This window comes from Pleurodeles waltl, chromosome 7 (genome assembly GCF_031143425.1).
Source record: "Pleurodeles waltl isolate 20211129_DDA chromosome 7, aPleWal1.hap1.20221129, whole genome shotgun sequence".
In the NCBI taxonomy this organism is placed as follows: domain Eukaryota; kingdom Metazoa; phylum Chordata; class Amphibia; order Caudata; family Salamandridae; genus Pleurodeles; species Pleurodeles waltl.
This window is the reverse complement of record NC_090446.1, coordinates 1,345,083,835-1,345,105,859: the sequence shown is the minus strand read 5'-3', so window position 1 is coordinate 1,345,105,859 and position 22,025 is coordinate 1,345,083,835. Positions and strand designations below refer to the sequence as shown.

At 42.5% G+C, this 22,025-nt stretch overlaps 1 protein-coding gene across 2 annotated transcripts in view; it reads left to right on the top strand.

Moving 5' to 3' along the window:
• The window catches only part of EPS8L1 (EPS8 signaling adaptor L1), a 159,001-nt gene that overhangs the window by 11,803 nt on the left and 125,173 nt on the right, over window positions 1–22,025 (top strand). Inside the window, exon 2 of one of the 2 annotated variants that reach the window (XM_069200742.1) lies at window positions 4,487–4,618. The exons of the other annotated variant lie outside the window; for it this stretch is intronic. The gene's annotated coding sequence lies outside the window, so the exon portion shown is untranslated. The remainder of the gene's footprint in view (window positions 1–4,486; window positions 4,619–22,025) is intronic. 2 annotated transcript variants of the gene reach the window in all.

Sequence of the window (22,025 nt, the reverse complement as noted above, 5' to 3'; positions counted from 1 at the left end):
CACTTATGGTGACTAATGTACACTGCTCATGACCTCACTAATGATTCCATTAAAGACATGACAATTACATTATCACATACATCACTGTATCACATCAGAGTTAACATGCACATGCTCATCACTGAAGCAGCGGATTGTTCTTACATCCCAGAATCTTTTGGGTTCAACCTCTGGCTGTGCGTAGAATGCTTTTGGAGCAGAGGCTAGCTTTTTACGCAGGACCTACAACTTAGCATAATGTATATATGTAATAATATGCAGACACACAGAGTGTAATACGCTGTTTGTACTGTTGTGGGTGGAGGTATGGCATGACTGGCAAGAGGCAAGTTCTCCAGTGGATCATCCTGAACCCCCAACCCCCCCACCTCTGGTAATAAATAGTATAATACCTTTTGAGGATCTGCACGTAGGATGTGCACCATGTTGCTGTGTTCTGCGTAATAATCTAACCAAAGGTATTTAAACAGATCCATGATTCAGGGGGTTAAATCTATCATGAGATATAATCACACAGATCAGACCATGCAGCATTGAAGAGAGTTCTTTTTTTATAAAATAGAGAATTGTTTGCAAAATCCATTCTATGAGACGCTAAGCAGTGTTTCATTTATAAAGAAATTTGGTGTTAACGTAGAATTTTCACTGCAGCATGAAATGTGACAATTGGTAAATAATGGCATGTCATAAAATGAAGCAGCTAATTGATACCCTGAATATAGTAACACAAATATATTTAGAAGCTTTGATGGCTGGTACATTTACAACATGCATTGATTCCTCTATGCTCTGCGAGGACCTATTTGTGTAGCTGGAAGTCTGGTTGAAGAGCTCTAAATGTAGCCAAAGTGCCTTATAAATTTGTGTTTTGAGAGTCTTTTTGAAGAGTTTTCAGTTTTTACAGCTTTTATTGTAAAGCGAGTTCTTAGCTGATATTAGGCTCCTCTTTGGTTTACACTTATTTTTCTCTTTCTTCATGGTCAGCGGGAGCCCTGAACAGTGTCTTTGGCCTACAATAGGGTCTGTAAATCAGTTTTCCTGTGGAGGGGAAGCCAGTGTGAGGATTCCTTAGCGGGCATGACATGCTTCCGTTTCCCTTTATCTGCTAGGTGTCTTCACACTGCACTTTGACATACTTGATCCTTACACAGGTTATTCCATATCCCAGATAATTTAGTTCAGTATGCCTGTATTTGAGGAGAGATAAGATAACCTACTTTGTTGTATCTCAGAATATCAACCGCAAAAATATCATGGTCCAAAAATGTTATACCAAGATTAGCTACAAAAAAATATTGTTGAGGTAAGTATGTAGAGATAGGTATAGATTTACTAATTCTAGCTTGACATCTAAATACCTTTAAAATCTATTTATCTATCTATCTATCTATCTATCTGCCTGCCTATCTATCTAGATAAGGCACATATATATGGAGTTAAGTACAGTAAACTTATATTTATCCATATATACTTACTTTCACATTGCTTTTATTATCGACATTCTTGGTGCTATATTTTTTATTACGATGTTTGGAAGTCACTATTCTAGAAGTATACCAACCTGCTTTGTCTTATAAAGATCTAGATAAAATCCAACCTTTTACTGCAACATTTATTTGGGTTGGCAAGCGGAGTTCAGAGTCTCCTTGTGGGGTGAAAGAGTCTATCACTTCTAGGTAAAGATCTTTGCGCCAATTTTCTCTAGGAGCGGTCACATTTAGAAATGCCTCTTTTGCTAGGATTGACTTTGAATTCATTCCGGCTCATACATCTTTCCATGGCCAGAATGTACTTGGCAACGTTTATTAAGTTGATCTTGCATTTTTTTAGCTATCGCCACAGGGATTTGAGCATCGCTTGCATAAATGTAGTAAATAATTTCAAATCATTCCTTACAAGGAAATGGAGAGCATTATTTCTCCTCTTGGCTGTTCTAGAATTTATTTGACCTGATCTCTATTACCAGGTGTGTTTCTCCTTTAGTGTGCATGAAAGAATGATATGATCCATGGTACAAAAGCAGCTGTTAGGCCCAAAAAGACCTGAATGCTGGCACTTCCTTTGTCCACTTCTACAATGGGATTGCTCACCCTTGCTAATCGTATTACCAGATCTGAGGCCTTATGGGCTTCCTCAAAATGTTGTTTGGTTAGGTAACATAACTGAACTTAAAAATTACTCTCCAGTACTTTTTATGGGTAGAGCTATTAAAAAACTGGTCAAAGGAGCGACCTTATGTTCTGGTGGTAACTTCCCAATTGATCATGTCATGCAATATTTATTACATTGTAATGTTGATTCTCATTTTTGAGACACAATTACTGACACCTAGCTTCTACCTTTAACCCAACTCCTTTAGCCACACACATCAGTATTATGTACGTTATCAGTGGTATACTATTTTAAGATAAAATAGTAAGAGAAAAAACAATTTGACAAACCTAAGAAAAATATAGTACCTGGTGACTGGTGAACTTTGAAAGGGGATGAGTGTGAATATTTTTCCCTGAATTCCACTGTTTGAAGTGAGAAAGCCCATCCTCTTAAAGGGAAGTTTGGGACGCTCCCCCTAGAACATTTTTCGAAAAATGAGACCACATGAAATGGGAATTGCTGCAGCACATTTTTTGCATAAATTATCTACCAAACAATACGGTCAAAAGGGGCAATCATGGAATTGTGCAATACGTCTATATCGCGCCAAGAAAATCTCACCTTCTCTCTGGGTGTTGGAGATGCAACTTCGCAAAAAAATATAAAAAATATTGGTCACAAAGCAGTTCTTTGTCTATCATAATTTCTCGAGAAACTGGCTGAAAAGCCATAGGTACCTTATGGAAATCAAGGGTTTGGGTATTGCATTTCACACTGCATATATTTTTCAAAATGTGCAGAGCATATTTTTCCTTCTGCATTCCACTTCCTTTTGATATTACATAATTTCCCCTCCATTACTTATTTAGGAAGGGCCTTAAAGTTCAAATTGGTTTCTGTTGTGTAATAACCTGGTAGTTCACCTGACTTGCTGATTTGATGATTACTTTCCAGTATCCTTTTGTCAAAGCCAGGAAGCCGCGTGGTAACAAAAATGGTCTTTAAAAGAGAGGATATCCTGCCATACTATACCGCTCAGTTCCATACCATACCACAACATACCATAACATTGCATATATTATGACTTAGCGCTTGGAAGGATCTGGGTGGGAAAATTATAAAGTGCACGGATCTCATAATCTGAGGCCATGAGCAGCCGAAGCCGACATAAGTGAAAAGGCTCTGAGAGGAGATACTTCTCAGGATACAGAGGCCGTACATGTTCTTACAGCAAACAGGTTGTCGATATTTTATGTTCAGGCAGCAGATATCAGTAGTGGGAATGGCATGAAAAGCTTCACCATGAAATGTATCCTACAAGTCATGAACTACGAGTTAAAACAAGGAATCTTGTGGCACAGAGGGAGTAGATTACCACTACGTCTTCTGAATTCAACATGTGTTATCACTTACATCAGCATTTAATCTAAACACGGTTTGCTATTTATCACAGCTTTTTTTTATTGTGGATATATCTATGCAGTTGTCCCACGCAAAAGCCTGTCATTTCACTAAAAAAAAAAATTCTGTCTTTAAATATCAGTTTTTAATTTTGAGTTAATACACACTTAGATCTAAGCATACGCTTATCAAGTACTTAAATGTACTATTTTTACTCATCGGAAGATACTGCCTTGAAGGCCAGATGCCAGGCATGCACAGCACATGGCAGTGGAATTCTGCATTATACCAATGGTGGGCTCAGATTTGTCAATCAGGCACACAATATGGCAAGCATTGGTACCCCTATACCACGGTCACAACAGTGCCAGCGAGTGGCTCCATAGCACTTAGGATTCCCACAATATACCAAGGATTACGCCAGGCTGCTTTGCACTATCAGTCATGCAAAGAACTCCACCAAATGCCAAGACTGACCACCATTCTGCAAGGGGAACCATCATGCTCAGTACATAATGCCAAGTAAGGCCAGAATTACGCCAGATGTTGGACCATTGTGCCAAATGCCTGAAATGCCTACGATGGGTTACATCGTGACGCAGCTTTGCACCATCACTCCAAGGATTCCAAGAATGTACTTGGAATGCTCACGAGTTATACCAGAATAGCCGGAATGCTCCGTAGAGTTACATAATGCCAAGACTGCCCTGCATTATGCCAGACACAGGGACCATCATGCCACTAGTGTCTGCAATATAAGCGCTAGGCACGTTCACACTTGAGTGCATGGACTGAGTTTGTTGTGATTTTATTAATTTCATTGCACTCTATGAAATCTTTTTTATGTTGTTTAATTTGAATTTTTTTCTCAACGTTTTTATAAAATGTGCACTTCATGCAGCTTTGCAATTGAGTCCATCAGCTACTTCACACTAGACAGCACTCATCAGAGAATTATTCGTATTTGACCTGATTTTTACTTATGTTCTAGGTATACTGGCTAGACCTTGAGCTCAGCTGGCTCCTGTGGAGACCAATTCATCCTGTGGCGACCAATTCACTCCATATAACCTCGGACACTGCTCCCTGTCCAGAGCGTTGACCTATAAATCATTGCTATTAGGTGAGTCAGTCTCAGTGGAAGAGAACGAAGACAACAATGGACAAAATTCATTAGGCTGACACATAAATCCCAGCCGTGGAAACTGGGTCCATAATGAGCGAGGTGGTCACCCTACTGGCACCGTTTGTGATCAGATGGCTTGCCATTGGCACACCAGAGAGTTGTGCATCACTTCTGTGTGATCTGATGGCTTGCCATTGGCACACCAGAGAGTTGTGCATCTCTTCTGCGCATGTGAGGCATCAGCCTTCTTTTAGCTGTCTTCTTGGGATCACCTCCAATAACTTTTCTGGCACTTGGCCAATCGGCACAACTTTGAAACAACGAACCTTATTAAACAGACCAATTGTCTGCCAAATGATTTAAAGATTCATCAAACATTGCTAAAGTTATTAATGAAATCACAGGAATGCATTTAAATACTCATTCAAAGCGTCCCTGGCACATTTTTTGCACGACCAAACAGATTTGCGCTTGACAGCATTTGACACAGTGAACCATCAGATTCTGTTGGACAGGCTTGCAGATCTTTGCGTGAAAGATCTAGTGCTATCATGGTTTTTGGATTTTCTGACAGAAAGATCGTATCAAGGATTGCTGCCACCGTTCACCTCATCAGTGAGAACATCTTCATGTGGTGTTCCTTAGGCATCCATATTGTCTCTCCTTTTGTTTAATCTGTGTATGATCCCAGTGGTCCATTTCATTCGGTCTTTTGGCTTTAGACTCTTCCTTGTTCAGATGGCACTCGAATCATCCTAAAGATCCCGGACGGTGCCTACTCGGTTGCTGCTCAGTTGTTTGAGTGTCTCTCCAGGGTGTAGGGCAGGATGGCTTTGAGTATGAGGTTCAATCACCTTACACTCAACGAAGACAAGACTGAGATTCTCTGCCCTGTTAGACCATCACCTCCTTTTTAGGTCCCTTCGTTGGGTTTCAAGCCCATCTCAGTGACTTGTGTGCAAAATCTAGGTGTAAAAAAAGTCTTGGTGTAAAAATCGATTCCACCTTTAACATGACGTATCAAATAACAGCTGTGGTTAAAGCCGGCTTTTTCCAGGGACACACACTTAAACATCTTCTGCATCATTTTTGTTTTATGCATAAGGTGCCAATTTTAAATGCTTCAATTTTGGCACGCTTGAACTTCTGAAATTCTGTTCATCTTAGTTTGCCTATCTGTTTACAAACTGAATCTTATCCAGGATTATGCTGCTAGACTGGTGTTGAATCTCACGTTAAGTAAGCATATCTTCCTTGCCCTGGCAACGTTTCATTGACTGCAGGGTAAAGAACATATATTGGTTAACTCGCTGTGCTTAGTGTATGAAGCAGTTTTCGCCCCAGTTTTCTCAGCTGCAACAATGTTTCTAGTGTTACATTCGGCAGTCTGTTGAGTTCTAGGGGCACATTTCTTCTTGAGGCTGTGATGTTTCAACAGAACACTTTTGGTGGCCTTGCCTTTTCTGTTGCTACAGTGATTAAGTGGCATGCCCTGTCTCTCCAGGGGTCACATCTGCCTAATCTTACATAGGCTTTGAAGATGTGGCTGTTCTCTTTACCACAATAGCTTTTCTTTTTCCCCATCTGGATATTAGTAGGTTGTGAGTTCTTGGTTTTTGCATTTCAGTGCCAAGGTACCCCTGTAGGGTGAACGCTGAGCTTAACAAGTACAAAACCAAACCTAACCCATACCGAAAAGTCAACCTAAGGTAGGTGTAAGGTCTGGAAATCTGGTGTCATTTACACCACCCACATAACGTTACACACGGCAAATCCAACGAAAGCTCTGTGATGGCAAGGTCGCTGTTCCCCAAACATTACCATCCTCTCTAACTCTGTCCCTCAATTCCTTCCTTTAACAATACATACCTACCTTTTAGGGCTATTTGTGTCTGTAAGGATTAGCTAAAATACTCTGATTAAAAAGGAGCACTGAGATTGTGTACTGGTTCTTAGGTAAAACCTGAATATATTCTTTGATACATTTGATTGTGTACACACGTGGAGGACAGCAGACTCTGGCCATGAGGCCAGTGTGGAAGGGAGGTTCTCTACTAGTGGTGAATGATGTACTCCTTAAATTGACGTGTTTGCAGAAGCTCAGGACATCATGTGCATAGCCTAGCATATTATATTAAAAAAAACATTGCATTCTGGGAGGCTGTAGTGGTTGACTTCAGTTGGGGGCAATTGACAGATTACAATGGCCGTCAGTGACATGGAGTCACCTAGTAAAGAAGCAAACCAGCCATGACCACGATAAGTGAAATAGTCAATAGAGTATGAGCTGGGGATAGACATCAGTAGATCATGTGCCGCCAATATTGTTAGAGCAGTAGCACTGTTCCCCTCAGCCCAAGCCCGACGCAAGAGGAGAAGTTGATACTTGACTATGTATTGAATGTTGGAGTCACTTTGTGCCCACTACAGAGGCTCTTCGGCCCCTTGTCAGCATCATTCTCACTAGGACAATGGGCCAGGACGGTGTCATCTTTGGAGCTCTTAATTACAGAAGAATCGAGTTAATATTCATAGGGTTATCACTGTATTCTGGGTTTAAGGAGGAGTAAATGTCTCCTATATGTTGAGGGAGAAACCTAGGTGATTTGTGCCTGATTAAAAAAATACCAACAGGAAATGACACATTACCACCAAACAATTATGCCTTTTAACACAATGCGCATGGAATATTTACTCAGTGAAAATGGCAATGTCTAAAAGTTACGCTCAAATAAATCCCATCTATTTTAAAATGTAGTAATCTGTAAACTTTGTAGCAGGAAAACATACACATGAATCATAAAAAAGTAAAAATGGGATCTAAAATGGGCGTAGAACGGATTCGGAATATGTTGCACGTGTGCCCCAATGCATTATGGTAGAAGCAGCTCTGTCATTACGTTTTACACGCTTCAACACTTCCTCAGCCAGTGTTGGAAATCTAATGACCCCTGATTCATGGTTCTCGACACTCGTCAGAGGACCGTATTTATTTCTTCATAAGGGTGTGCCTACGTGCTGCATACAAGTAACGACAGTAAAATACCAAAAACACATAGATGCAGCCCCCCTAGCCCAGACTTCCAATTGGCTCCCTCTTGCTCAAAAAGAGCCTTATAAGATTTACAGGTGTGGAGTACACACTCAAATTGTATTTTCAAGTTTGCATATGTGTTCTTAATTATTTTATGCGTTGCTTTAATATAGTTCATAGGTAAGACAATTGTTGTATTTTGATGTCACTTCCTGTGACATCACTTTCTAATGTGCCCCACAACTTTTGTTCTGGAACTTGTTTCCTGCTTTATTGAAGGTGACCCCCACCAACATGTGACCCGCCTGCAGTTGCCTAACCTCCTGGGCCAATGCGAACTTGCACATATATTGGAGTCCAGTGTTACTGAGTGCCCCCACAGATTGTGGTGCTATGCAGAAGAGCATCCACAAATCAATGTAGAAGTTTTCTGGAGCTGCTCAGGCAACTGGGTTGGTATGTGATTAATCAAGGTGTTTCCTAACTTTGCTCAATCCTCAGGGCTGCACTCGCAGAATCTGATTGCAAGAAGCGAGGCACGTAATCTTGCAAGAAGGGAGACGCCTCATTTTAAGAGAAGCGAAACACCTAATCTACTCTATTTTGGTCCCACAGTGTTGGTCAATGGGACACCAATGCCACTTTGAGCATAGGAGACATAGTGAAAAACCCTTGTACGCTTGGGCTTCGGGGAGGTCAGGGAGTGGCAGGCGTGGCTGCGGGGATGAGTAAAGAAGGAAAGTCCATGACTAAGGTAAGGCAGCAATTTTAGGACAGCACCTAGTCGTGTCAGTTACCACCTAGTTGCAGTGGTAAATAAGTGAAAAAAGGAGTAAAGGTGGTATTCTTTCAGTATGAATACACTTGCACCCTCCCTGGCGGAAGGACCCTGAGCATACCCAGCCTGAAGTTCTTGGGTACTGAGCCACATCCAGAAGGAATATATCATCCTGATTATCCCTTTAGGAGTTAGTGTATGACGTGGTTTTGCCAAAAATAAAAATAAAAAATGTGTCCTTGGTTAATGTAACTGGTACTCGTGTAAAGCGCTCTAATACCTTCAGGTAGAGTTCACGCTAAATAAAACTGCAAAAAAAAAAAAATTTGAGATAGTAATGCAATAAGATGAAACTTTTGACCTGACATTTTAAAACATTGGTCTGGGATAAGCCACTGTTTGAGGAGGGTCGAACTCTCTCTGTGCAAGTTACGGGACCTGTATTAAATGGTGTTCATTGAGAGCCCCAGGGTGGAGCCCAGACCTTTTACCACCGACCTGGCTCTGAGCCTAGGCCTGCCCAGCCTCACCTTCCATGCAGAGGCCCTGCTAGGAAAGAGCCTTACGTAAACAGGCTGCTTGCGCGTGCCTTCCATGGGCGGGGCCGCGCCAAGGTCTGGGCTCACCCTCAGGGTGTTTGTTTGATCTTCCCAACTCAAGTGCTGCTCGAGCTCAGTCTCAAGTGGATCTCTCGCGAGCCTGGAATGCGATCTATCACATGCTGCAAATATTTGAGCTGGTGCCCATTGTGTAGGTTTGCTCCTGTTTGGTTGTTCAGGTGAAAGTTTCCCGAACCCCCAGGTGAGCGCCTCGAGCCCTACCTGCGACTGAAACTCCGCTTGGTAACTGAGTGCACCGGATCTGAATGGACAGTCCCCATGCTATATCAGGGTCCCCACACTTTTCTCCCAATGACCTACCTACACACCTTTGTTTTCAGAGAGAGGGTCGGGTGAGAAGAGCTCTGCACTTTAATGTTCCTCACACTTTCATCACCCCTCTTGTTAGACTCCTTGGCATACCTCTCAACCCAGGGCTGTAGGGTGACCACCTGGCATTGAGGTAAATTCTGGACAGGACTGTAAAAAATTCAGGACAAAGGGTCTAAATTCAGGACACAAATTCAGGACAAAGGGTCCAAATTCAGGACAAAAATTCAAGAACAAACGTCAGTTTTACAGACACACACACAAGAGAGGCCATGCCTCACTATGTTGTCAGTGCATTTATTTACTCTTTTTTAACATAGCACTATTCCCTCTGGTCTTTTTGTGATTGCCTCCTGGTATGCTACATTCAGGGGTCACATTACGTCCTTTTACAGTAGCATAGGCCAATCACCAAGGCCATCACCCCCACCCAAATCTACCCAATCTTTCTTGAAGAGAAAGTAATAGCAACATTTTGATTATGTTTCTGAACATTTTAAAACTCGTGGCTAACAGTTTGGGAAACATTAAGGTAATTAACCTTATGCTAGTTTAAACAAATTGAACAAAAACATCTGGCTTACCCCAACCGCCCATGGACTTTTAACCTAATTGTTTTTTAAAGAGGCAGGGCAGATGGTGTGGTGGAAAGTCTCAAACCTAATGTCAGGATGTGAGGAACCCACAACTTGTCTGTTGTCTCACAGCACTAGAGTGTATGTCTCAGACTCTACATTTATCTTAGAAATGGGAGCCCAGACTACCAATCAAAGGTAATAAAAGGGGAGGATCAAATTGAGATCCACGGCAAGTAATTCAACTCTTCTTTACTCTATGCCATTACACTCCATTCTACCCTGCACCTCTCCACTCTAAGCTACTTCACTCTACTGTGAAACAATCTACTTTACACCACTGCACTCTGTGTCACTGCATTCTATGCCACTGCACTCTACCCTGAACCTCTCCACTCTATGCAACTGCACTCTACTCTGAAACAATCTATTCTCGCCACTGCACTCTATGCTACTTTGACCACTGCACTCTAATTCAATGCACTCTACACCACTGCACGCTGACACTCTCCTCTGTAACACTGCACTGGCCGCCTCTATACTCTACAGCACTCTACTCTGTACTGCTACATTCTGCACCAATGCACTCTACGCCACTCTACTCTGCCCCACGCCATTCTATGCAACTGCACTCTACGCCAGTGCACTCTAGACAACTGCACTGTATGCAACTGCCCTCTACTCTGCACCACTGTACTCTATGCCACTGCTCTCTGTGCCACTCTACTCCACTCTACATCACTGCACTGACACTCTACTCTGCAACATTGCACTCTCTGCCGCTGTACTGTACACCAATCTACTCTGTACTACTGCATTCTATGCCACTGCACTCTATGCCACTGCACTCTATGCCACTCTACTCTGCATCACTCCACTCTACGCAACAGCACTCTACAGCACCAAACTCTACTGTGCACTGCACCTCTCTACACTACGCCACTGCACTTTCTGCCACACAAGTCTTCTCTGCACTCTATGCCACTGCACTACTCCACACTACTGCACTCTCTGCCACTCTATTGTATGCCACTCTACTCCACTGCACTCTCTGCCACTTTATGCCACTCTACTCTGTCCCACGCCATTCCATGCCACTGCACTCTAAACCACTGCACACTACGCCAATGCACTCTAAACAATTGCACTGTACCCCACTGCACTGTACTCTGCACCACTGGGCTCTATGCCACTGCTCCTATGCCACTCCACTCCACACCACTATGCCAGTAACTTTTAGCCATGCTGTACAGTAGCCTGGTGTATACCATGGCTAAAACACATTGGCAAAGCCAATAACTCTTACGTAGACGAGACCTATTAGCTTTGCCAATGTTTGTTAGTACTATGAGGTACTGAGGTCCCTGAAAGAACTGTAAATGTGTAAGTCCTTATTTTAAACATGCATTCAACGCCTCGTCAGGGGTAGTAAGCGCTATATAAATACAATTACATCATAATATAGGCTGCTACAAAATGTACAAATACAGTTCGGTTCAATTAAAAAAAGTGCTTCTCAAATACAGATTTGAATAATATACAGTTTATACCTAGTACTAACATTTTTTATAACATTCCACTATAACCACACACTCCACAGCTCACCTTGGAACACCATTACAGTACCTCTTTAAAAGAAAATGTCTTTGCCATCAGAAAGCTTCAAGTTACTCCTTTTATTAAAGTCAATGCAGGTTTTCAAGCCCCATTGCAGTTGTAGATTTACCAGTTGCCCACATTTGCATTTTTTAGGGAAGGAGACCCCCGGCAAAAAGGCCTTTTCTTATCTGTCTGCCCCTCCCTCCCTCAGAGCACAGGAGGGGCAATCCAGCTGGGGAAACTGATCTGTCTATAATTTCGCCATGCCGTCCGTTGTCCTTTTGGTGAAAGGCTAAAATTACGGACAAATGCTGTCCGTTAATCCTTTCATCACGGACAATGGACAGCAGGGCGAAATTACAGGCAGTCTGTGAAATTTACGGACGGGTGGTCACCATACAGAGCTTTAAGTGGATGGAAAGAGTGTGTGTGAGAGGGGTGTTCTAAAAGGGGCATAACCTAGGTGATTAAGGGTGTGGCTTAAACATGTAAATTATGTTTCTTTAATTTCCATACTGTGCCACTTGATCAATATTTAGGTTCCTTTTTGAGCTTTTTGTTATTGCATTCAGCTATACACCGCAAACACCGACATACACCTAAAAGCAGCCAGGACTATTGGTTTTATCAAAGCTGTTTAAGATAAAGAGTAACAATTATCGTTGTAAATAATGAAAATGTATGGATTCTAAAATTGTGAAACAGTGAATTAAACATTACTGAGGCCTGTGGAAGGGTTAGCGATTTTCAGAGAGTCACTCCAGTTCACACCATGTGGCGCAGTTTTCCGCCACATCTCGTCCATTTGCAAATCTTACACCTAATCTCTTTATTCTTCAGCACCATCTCTTACCCATCTCTGGAATGCATATGTGAAGTATGAATAGAGCTGACACGGATTACCTTAACATTTTTTTACATTCATTGGTCAGAAATCAAGCAGTGTTTTTGGCAATGTAGTTAAGGACATGAGTAGAGGGCCCCACAGGGACCCGGCCCACTTAAAGCCCGGTTCCAACCTCTTCAATCTACAAGAAGTGTGAGGTCAATGTTATGGAGTGGAATGCAATCAATAGAGATAAAAAAAAAATTGGTGGTTGAGGAAGAATTTCAGGGCAGGTGATACCAATGAAGTCTTTAAAAGAATTTTACTGCTTTGGAGGCTGAAGACAAGCCAAGAAGGGTGGCCCCTTCCACATGAAGGGTGTGGCTAATGACGTGGTGGAAAGAAAGGCTCTACTTCTCCAGAATGCATTGTCTCACCCTCAGTGAGGAGCGGTAGCAACCGAGCTCACCAGCCAATAAACCTTTTGGAGCATGCGTCCTATTACGTTACCACTGGAAACACATTTTTAGGTCGAGCACGCAAGCGTTGTGACATGTTGTAATCCACCTGTGGGCTTTTAACCACGCCCACCGCACGTCCATCACTATCACTCGTTCCTGGGCTTGCCTTTCAAAAATCCTTTGTTATCATTGGTAAATGCTTTACATTTGTCCCTTATTGGGGCAGTTTTGTTACCGCCTTGGCCATCAACCCTGTTACATGGATAATTGCACTTTTGGCGATACGTTTCACTACGAGCAAACTTCTTTTTCCTTTTGCGTCTTTCTTTCATGCTCATGCTCCTGGTGGCCATGGCGCTTTGAATCAGCTCGCTTATGGCAACTGTTTTACTTTTCATTTTCAATTTATGTGGCAAGAAAAGTCAATTTAGGAATTTACAACGCTAATATCTCCAACTCGAGCAAACGCAAGACCCATTGCATTGCAAATGCTTGTTTTTTTACCTGCAGATTAAGTGTGACATTTTTAAAAAGCCCTCAACGGGATGGGGCATCAGCATGTTGGAGGGTATCAAAGGCTCAGGAGCCTGTATGGCAAAGTTTACAATTTTAACCGTTTCTCCACTTAACCAGTCGTCCGCATGTGTGCAAAATATTCAAATGAATCGCACAATGAGAATTTAATTTTCTCTGGGTAATTACCCCCCAAATCCTGTCAAATATTTGGTACTTGTGACTTTGGCATCTCACTGCTAGCTTTAAAACTGAAGTATAACAGTGCCTTCCAAACTCAGGCACATATTTACTAGGAATTGGCGTTGGGCAGCGCCACAATACTTTATGCTGCGCTGCCCTACACCAATTCGTACAGGCAGAATGCACCATATTTACCAGATACGGTGCATTTCTGTCCTTTCCCCCTGCACCCGCACAAAATTGCTGCCTAGCGCCAACGCAGGCATCCTTGCACCATGGTGCAAGGGTGTCTGCATTGTTGGCAGGATTGTTTTTGGGCACAAAGGGACACCTTCCTGCAGTAAAATAATCCATAGAGGCATTTTCCTCTTTCTATGTGTGCTACAGAATGCAGCACACATAGAAAGAGGAAACAACAAGGAAAAATAAAGATGTTTCTCCTTGTTGCACCTGCCGTTAGGAGGCATACAGTTTTGACGCATTCCCAGGTTTGCAGATTCTTGTAAATCTGTGAATGCGTCAAAATGCATGAGTGTTGCGTGGGTACAGCCACCGCAAAGCCCATGGTACGCCTCCCTGACGCAGTGTAGGACAACACAGAGACTTTCTCTGCATTGCCTTACATCATATCTACAAGGCCATAAAAACCCACCCAAAGTGGCTTTGCGTGGCTTTGTAGATATGGGTCTGCACTATGTGCCACTGGTGCGTCACAAAAATGATGCACCAGCGGCATGAAGGGCTTGTAAATATGTCCCTTCCTGTTTAATTAGAGTCCTATGTCAGGGAGTGCTGGAATTGTACTCCCATGCGCTGTCAAAATATTATCCTATTTCTGTATCTGTAACCTATCTTGGTTTTTGTTTTTGTGTAAATCCAGTCACCATATATCAGCAGTTTGTACCCTTTTCTGCACTGTGCAGGTGCCCACCTCACCAAAGCCAACAGAGAGGCCAAGAATTGAATGGATTCAGAGACAAAGCTCATTCCAACACCCTCCTCCCTCCACCCCCTATTTCTGGATTCCAACCATTATTCCTTCATCACCGACAGACATTTTAGGTGAAGCCACAGTCCACAAACAGTATTTAATTGGTTAATTGTTTAGAGTTTATGATGCCATAGGCTACTAAATAGTGCTTGAATTTGTGGAAACCATTCTGTGTACAACTAGCTTTTTAGTCATTAGTCATATTTAATGCACTATGATTTATATCTAGTGCCTAGTGGGAAAAGTGCTAGTTAGCTCTACTTAGGCAAAGCATACCAGATACCTCCACCCCATACGTCATCATACCTTTAAATGGCAGGATAATGGATCAGTTAATGGAATTCCATGGTGCCAGATCTTGAGGTGCCCTGGGCTATTCTGAGACTCCTTTACAACTCTTGGCCAGCAACTGAGAACTTCCTGATAGAGGATCACAGCTTTCTTCTGGTTATATTGTAACTGTGTCCTTCAATCTCTAAACATCCTCCCATACAAAATGTATACACACTGTGTGCAAGTCGACATCCTGATGAGCAGCTTTGAGGCTCAGACCAAAAACATCACCGCTTTCTTAGAACAAGGCTATTGCCAAATGAAGGTGAGGTAAATGCTCACTGAAAAAGTCCATAATTGAGTAACCACCAGGTGACCCCAGGCCCAAGGGTCACTATTCACTATCCACTGAGGAGGTAAAAAGGTCAATCCAAGAAACTATCCCTAAAGCAGGACGACTTCCTGTCAGTTGTAGATTAAAATATTGAGGACCATCACTCTTCCTAATTGCACAAATACATACCTTCAAGAAGAAGGAGTGGGGCATCACAACTTTCTTGAGGCATTGCCTCTCATCAGTCACGGCCCCTCCATGCATTCAACAGTAAATCATAAAAAGCATATTACACTCCATACAACTGTATAAATATATATATATATATATATATATATATATATATATATATATATATATATATATTTTTTTTTTTCCACAAAAGATTGCTGCACTCCCAGAGGTACGAAATAGCAGATTCCATTTATTCACAGAGTAACTTATCAAACACCACAACGCGTTTCAACATCATGTCTTCCTCAGGTGGTTTCTGTTTGAAGGCACACATGATTCTCATTTGCCTGCCTTATATAGTTACAGGGGCATCCTGGGAGTTGTAGTTCAAAGTGCTGCTCTCAGAGTCCTTATTTTACTGTGGCTTTTGCGTTCTGCTAATATCAAGAACACACACACTATGAGAGGTCAAAAAAGTCTCTGTATCATTTATGCTCAATGCTCTTATATTCATACTTTGATTAATAGGGACCACATTCACATAGAGTTACTTTCTTAACAGAAGGTGTGTTCAAACATTTCAGTAAAGCGTTCAGGCACGTTGTTCAAAATAACACCTTCACAAGCCCCTTAACTCTGTCTCTGTGACAATTAAAATTAAGATTTACTGCATTGCCTCAGGCCCTTTACCCTGAATCGATATTCAGTCAGGGCTGCATCAGTACTTGCAGGACGGCAACTCACCAAACTTCTTGATAAGGATGTCCCACTAGCTACAGGATGGCGCAAGGCGCATTTGAAGTTTCATATTTCTCCATCTCCAAGTGTGTAGTACACACAGGAATTTGGTATTTCCTCACCACCTGTGTCCTTCCAAGAGGTTTCCATTCCACAAAACCGGGTGCCTCCACTTATGTTTTGATTGCAACACAAATGGTCTGAAAAGCTCTGCTTTTCAGACCATTTGTGTTGATATATATATATATATATATATATATATATATATATATATATATATATAGTCACTGAAAAAAAAAGTTTACAGGGGCGTTATAGTTAGGTCACATTTTACACACACACAACTATAGAAATTCAGTAGGTATAGTTTTACTTTTGCTAAGAAACTATGATTTGTGGCCTAAAGTTCTTCAGATAAGTATAACTATAACTGCTGAATTTCTATGTTTTTTGTGTGTGTAAAGTATGAACCTAACTATAACATTCCTGTAACCTTTGTGTTTTTCAGTGAATTTTAATTTTTTTTAACGCAAAGTAATATTTAATTACCATATGTTAATCCAACTGCCGCCGCACATGACCTTTGGCCGTGTGCAGCCAACCCCCTGCACAAGCATCCAACCCCACACCATGCACAGCGTAACAAAGGATCCGCAGATCCAAAGCCCTCCAAAGGCTGTTCGTGGTGGTGGGTTGGTTGCAGGGCCTGGCCTGTGGTCAGGCCCTGCAGCCAACCCTACGCTGCCCACCGCCACACACTGTGCTTGGTGGGGGTTTGGTGTGTGAGTGGGTATATATTTTTTTCCATTGGACTTTGGATCCACGGATCCTTCGCGATGTTACACTGAAGGCCGCGTTGAGTGCCAAGGCGCATCCGTGGATCCCTTGCTATTTGGCAGCCTTGCTATTTGGAAACCCTGACATTCGGCAATTCTTGCCGTGGGATCCTCAGAAAAAGATTGGACCCTTCTACTTAGTGTGTTTTTGTTACACATTAATCACAAGAGTACAGGAGTTTCATGGGCCAATAAGGGTAGAACCGAATAACAGTTATCTCTGGGTCCTGGGACAGACTTTAGTGCATTGGATTATTTCATTATACTACATTCAGAACGGTTTCTAAAACTTTACTTACTCAAAAGGCTCTTGGATTTGAAGAACTCAACCCACAAAGCCCACTTCGGAAAGACATAACTCACTCTCAAACCTAGCAAGGTGTTTCAAGAGATGTTCCCAAACTTCTATGATTTCTGTGAAATTCCAACAGAGACCCAAGAGGCAGAGAAGCAGGCTCTTTGAAAGTTGTTCTAATTTCCACTTGTGGCCGGCACCCAGCTTGTGAGGCAGGTTTGACAAGGTCTACCTCTTGAGGGCCCTGTGCTCGTTTCACTGCATCTTACGTACTTGTGGTGGTTGCTTCTTCATTCTCTTTGGGACTACAGCTCTGAGTTGGTCAGCTTTGTGTTCAGTGATGAAGAGCATTGCATCTCCCATGACCCGATCAACTTATTTGTCTCTCTTTTGGTTGTATTTAGTTATCATGTTTTTTTCTTTTTTGCACCATTCAATAAAAACATTTGAGTATTTGAGAAAAAACGTTTTTGGCTTGGTTAGAGAAGACTGAGTTTTTTCCATCTCTGACTAGGTTCGTGTGAGGTATGAGTAGTAATGTGGAATGATCATAACCCAGCTTGACAGCCAAGTGAGACCTAGTTGCTTCAAGGTGGGCCAAAGAAAAGAGGATTTAGTCGGGTGGGGGTAGCTGCCCATCAGAAGAGTCTCTTTGTTTTCTCACCTTTGAAAAATAGTTCAGAGACCTGTAATGCTGTGGTACCAAACATAGAAATAGGAGAGATTTAACTGATGCACGTCTGTGACTCGTAACCTACAACGCACGGCCATAACTGGAGTAAAATAGGAAAAGCAAGATTGCACAAAGGGACCCGCTTCCACAAGGTGACACAGAACGTGATTTGGAAACCCTGCAGACAGCGGGTTTCCAACTCACTGTGTGGAAGCTGAAGCACACCGGCATTTTACAACCTCCCCAGGACATCAGTGGCAGCTCCTGAAATGTCTGCTTTTTAAGGCGTGGTTAGGGCGGCTTTCTGGCAGCCTTCTGCACAAAGCCCCACCTCCTCCAAGGCCCCGCCCCTACAGAAGCACTTCCCTGGCTGGAGAGGTAATGGATGTTTATTTTTAGAACACTTTTGGCATGTCTCAATTACGAAAGATGGATGTCGCTAACAAGTGGACAGTGGTGGTGTGATCTGCCTTGCTTTAAGCCAACTGAAATTAAGGCTGCTGGCATAGGTGCAAAATCAACAGAGTGGGGCCTGTGTCCACTCTGGTGTACCTTGCCTCAGATATCCTACGCTAGATGGTGTAGTATTCTTCATAGTCGTACTCTGGAGTGAAGGTGGCTGGCTTCTTAATTAGTTGACCGATATGGATCCTGAATCACGGGGTGGGTGCATCGATTTGACCTCACATCATGGGCACTCCCTCATGCTTAGTAAGACATTTTTAAGTGATCATCGAACTATCATTCACCATGCAAGGTAGCATCATGACCACAAAGGCTTTTTTACAGTACGTCATCTCTTTGGGATAGTTCCCTCATTGGAGACTCATGACCAAATTGGCTATGGCCTTGACGTGGTCTTCTCAGACACTGACTGCTCGGTGGAGTACATTGGGGCCTCCCTGCTAAACATCTGAGTAAAATCAAAGAAAGCAAACTTTGTTGTCCATCGAAGCCTATGTGTCCCTTATTTTTAGGACAAATCACAAACAAATAAAAAAACATCCTTCAAATCTCAAATCATTAACCATTTAACTGTTGGCTAATCATTTTATGGTGGTAAGCAATCATCATGTTTTCAAGAACAAGACTTGTTGTATTTTACTTTTCACCAAAAATACAGGATTGTAGTTTAGATGATGAATGTTGTGGGGGCTAAGATATATCAGAGACATCACAATGTTGGCCAATCAAAGCCTCAGATTCTGCCCCAACACAGAGGGACCGTGAGGCAGGGCATTAAAGAGTTCAATGAAAGCATGGATTTTTTTTTACAAAAGAGTTTAGTAAGAGGAACGGCAAAAGAGGAACAGCTAAAGCAGTTCTCCTGTTTTTGGGCGGTAATTTCGATTTCATCTATAAAATGATGAACTATGCACCAGTGGCTGAGACCTTGTATAAGCAGAAGCATAGGTAAGCTGTGAAAATAATATATAGAAATAAGCTATGCAGAAATGTGTGCATAAAATCAAGCTTTGTGCATAAATTCAAGGGGTCTTTCTTAGACTTCATTGGTACTTAATTTTAAAAGTCTAGAACTTCAATTGAAATTAGTGATAGTTCTCATGATAGAACGTTTTAAATCTCAAAGGATGATGTGCATAAAGTTGATATGTTTGAAATAAACATATCAATTTCATAAACCAGCAGTTGTTTTTCTACAAATATAGCAATGCTAGTATCTGTGTATTTTTTGTTTTAGGTTTCACCTGCACAGCGCTTGCGAAATCTCTTGCAAACAAAAAAAATAAAATAAAACAGGCTTAGAGCCCAGCCCTTACTTACTGTTACTTACCATTAGTTGGCTCCAACATTACTCGTTTCCTTGCTTCTTATTCGTTACCACCTCCTCCTCGCCTTGTCTTCCTCCTGGGGCTTTGCTGTGTGTCCCTGCCTTGGAGCATGGACAAGGACAGGTTCCTTTCTGTGGCTGTCATCCTTCCACTGGCCATACACTCTTGCAGATACTCTTTTTCACTTTTACTGTGTCTGCCGTCCCTCTTCCTCACCACATCCAGATCCCGCTGTCTGCTGTTTCCCCTCTCCCTGCCCTTCTCCCACTGTCTGTTTCCCCACCCTGCCCTCCTCCTGCTGTTATTTGTTGTCCCCCACCCTGTGTGTTTTCCCCACTACTGCCCACCTCCCGCTGTCCATTGTCCTCTACCCTGGCCTCCTCCAGCTGTCTGTTGGAACTCCTCGTGTTGCTAGACCTCCTCCCAACCCTCGTGCTGTTTGTGTTTTTTTCATATCGCACAGCAGCACGAGCTGCTGTGCAGTTTGGCTCAAAGTAAAAAAGAAAGACCTATGACGCTGGTGGCGTCATAGCGCTTTTTCCACTTTAAGCTTTGTTTCACAGCAGCTCATACTGCTGTGCAATATGTAAATAAAAACATTGACAAAGGCAATATATCTTGCACAGGTAGAACTTATTGCCTTTGCTAATGCTTGCTCCTCACCGCCTCTCTTTTGTAAAGCCCAATGTCTTTCGATGTCTTCTGCCCCACTTTCTATAGCCGACATTTTAAAGGAACAAGGTTGGTCCTAAAGGAACAAGGCTGGTCCATCTGAAACGCAAATGCACTTGTTTCCTCGTATTTTTCTGCTGTATTGCGACACAGTCTTCTGAAGCAGAGACAAAGCGAGAAAATACATCCATACCTCTAGTTATTTTTTTAGGGTTGAGCCCGCGTTGCATGCACTTGTGCATGCGTTTCGTTTGCGAGACGCTTTAGGAGTTAGAAAAGGGCTCGGAGCCCCGTCCATGTCACGTCAGTGTCTTTGATTGGTTTGTGGGCTTGCCTGTTAAAATCTGCTTGCTTTCATTAGTGGAAGGCATGCATACATCATGCCTTTTCCGGTGGTAAGCCCTCCTCGAGCGCAGTGACCAAGTACTCAAAACATGCGAGGCTCGCTGTTTTCCATCCGGTTTGTGGACTACTTTTTATCTTTTTTCGCAGCGTGATCTCGCTTGGCAGAAGTCGAGCACTTTGTATGACATCGACCCTGTTATATAGTTAATTGCCCTTTTGCCGGTTACGTAGATAATTGCACTCACAAGGCAGCCTGAACAATCATAGACGTGCAGATGATATATCCAGATGAACAAGAACATAGACAAGTACAAAAAGCAGGTACAAGGACTCTATTGTGGCAGATTAGGGTTACTGAGTAAAAAACACCCAGAAATACACAAACCAAACTTCGCACAATGATTCTTCCAGAGTTATTAGGGTCATGTCTGTGGAATCATGTTCAGCTCACGAACATGCCAGGTACTGTCAAAGAGTTTAACTGAGAAAAGACTGGGCTTGTCCAGAAGAACATGCAGTCACTACAGATTTCCCAATCCAAGACAGAAAATACTGAAACTAGTTTTATCAGGCTGCTTTAGGGTACTTCTGGGATGGGTTCCAACATCTTCAGGTTAGTTATCAGAAGAGATTAGAGAGGAGGGATGATAACGTTGATCTGTTTTCCGATTGCCAATCCGATTGTTACCATTTTTCATGTGTTTCACACCTTGTGATCTTGGGCCAGATGTAGGTAAGTCCGAGTTTGCGACTTGCAAATTGCAAGTCTGAGCGACTCGCAATTTGCAATTCGCAAACCCAGATGCAGGATGGTGTCCCATTAATGTTAATGAGGTGGGTCGTAATTTGCGACCCCCTTGCGATTCGCAGCACTCACAGGGATGATGGCCTGCTGGAGACAGCAGACCACCATGTCTGTGACTGCTTTTTAATAAAGCAGTTTTTTTGGGGGGGATTGTAGTACACTCGAAAAAATTAAACGTTTTTGTTTCATTTTTTCAGAGTCATTCACAAAGGGGAAGGGGTCCCATGGGGACCCCTTTCCTTTTGCGAATGGGTTAGCATTTGAAATGGGTGCTAACTGCGAATTGCTTTGCGACGCGTTCACGGTCACAAAGCAATTCTACATCGCGATGCGAATCGCAAATAGGAAGGGAAACACCCCTTCCTACTTGCGAGTCACATTCCCATTTTGCGAGTCGGTAACAAGGTTACAAACTCGCAAAATGGGAATGAGCATCGCGATGTGCGTTTTGCATGGCACAAACAGCAAAATTCGCTGTTTGCACCATGCAAAACGCTTGCTACATCTGGCCCCTTGTTCAGTTGTTTCTTGATGTTTCCCATGAGGGGGTTTTGCCTGGTCAAATAATCATACGTTT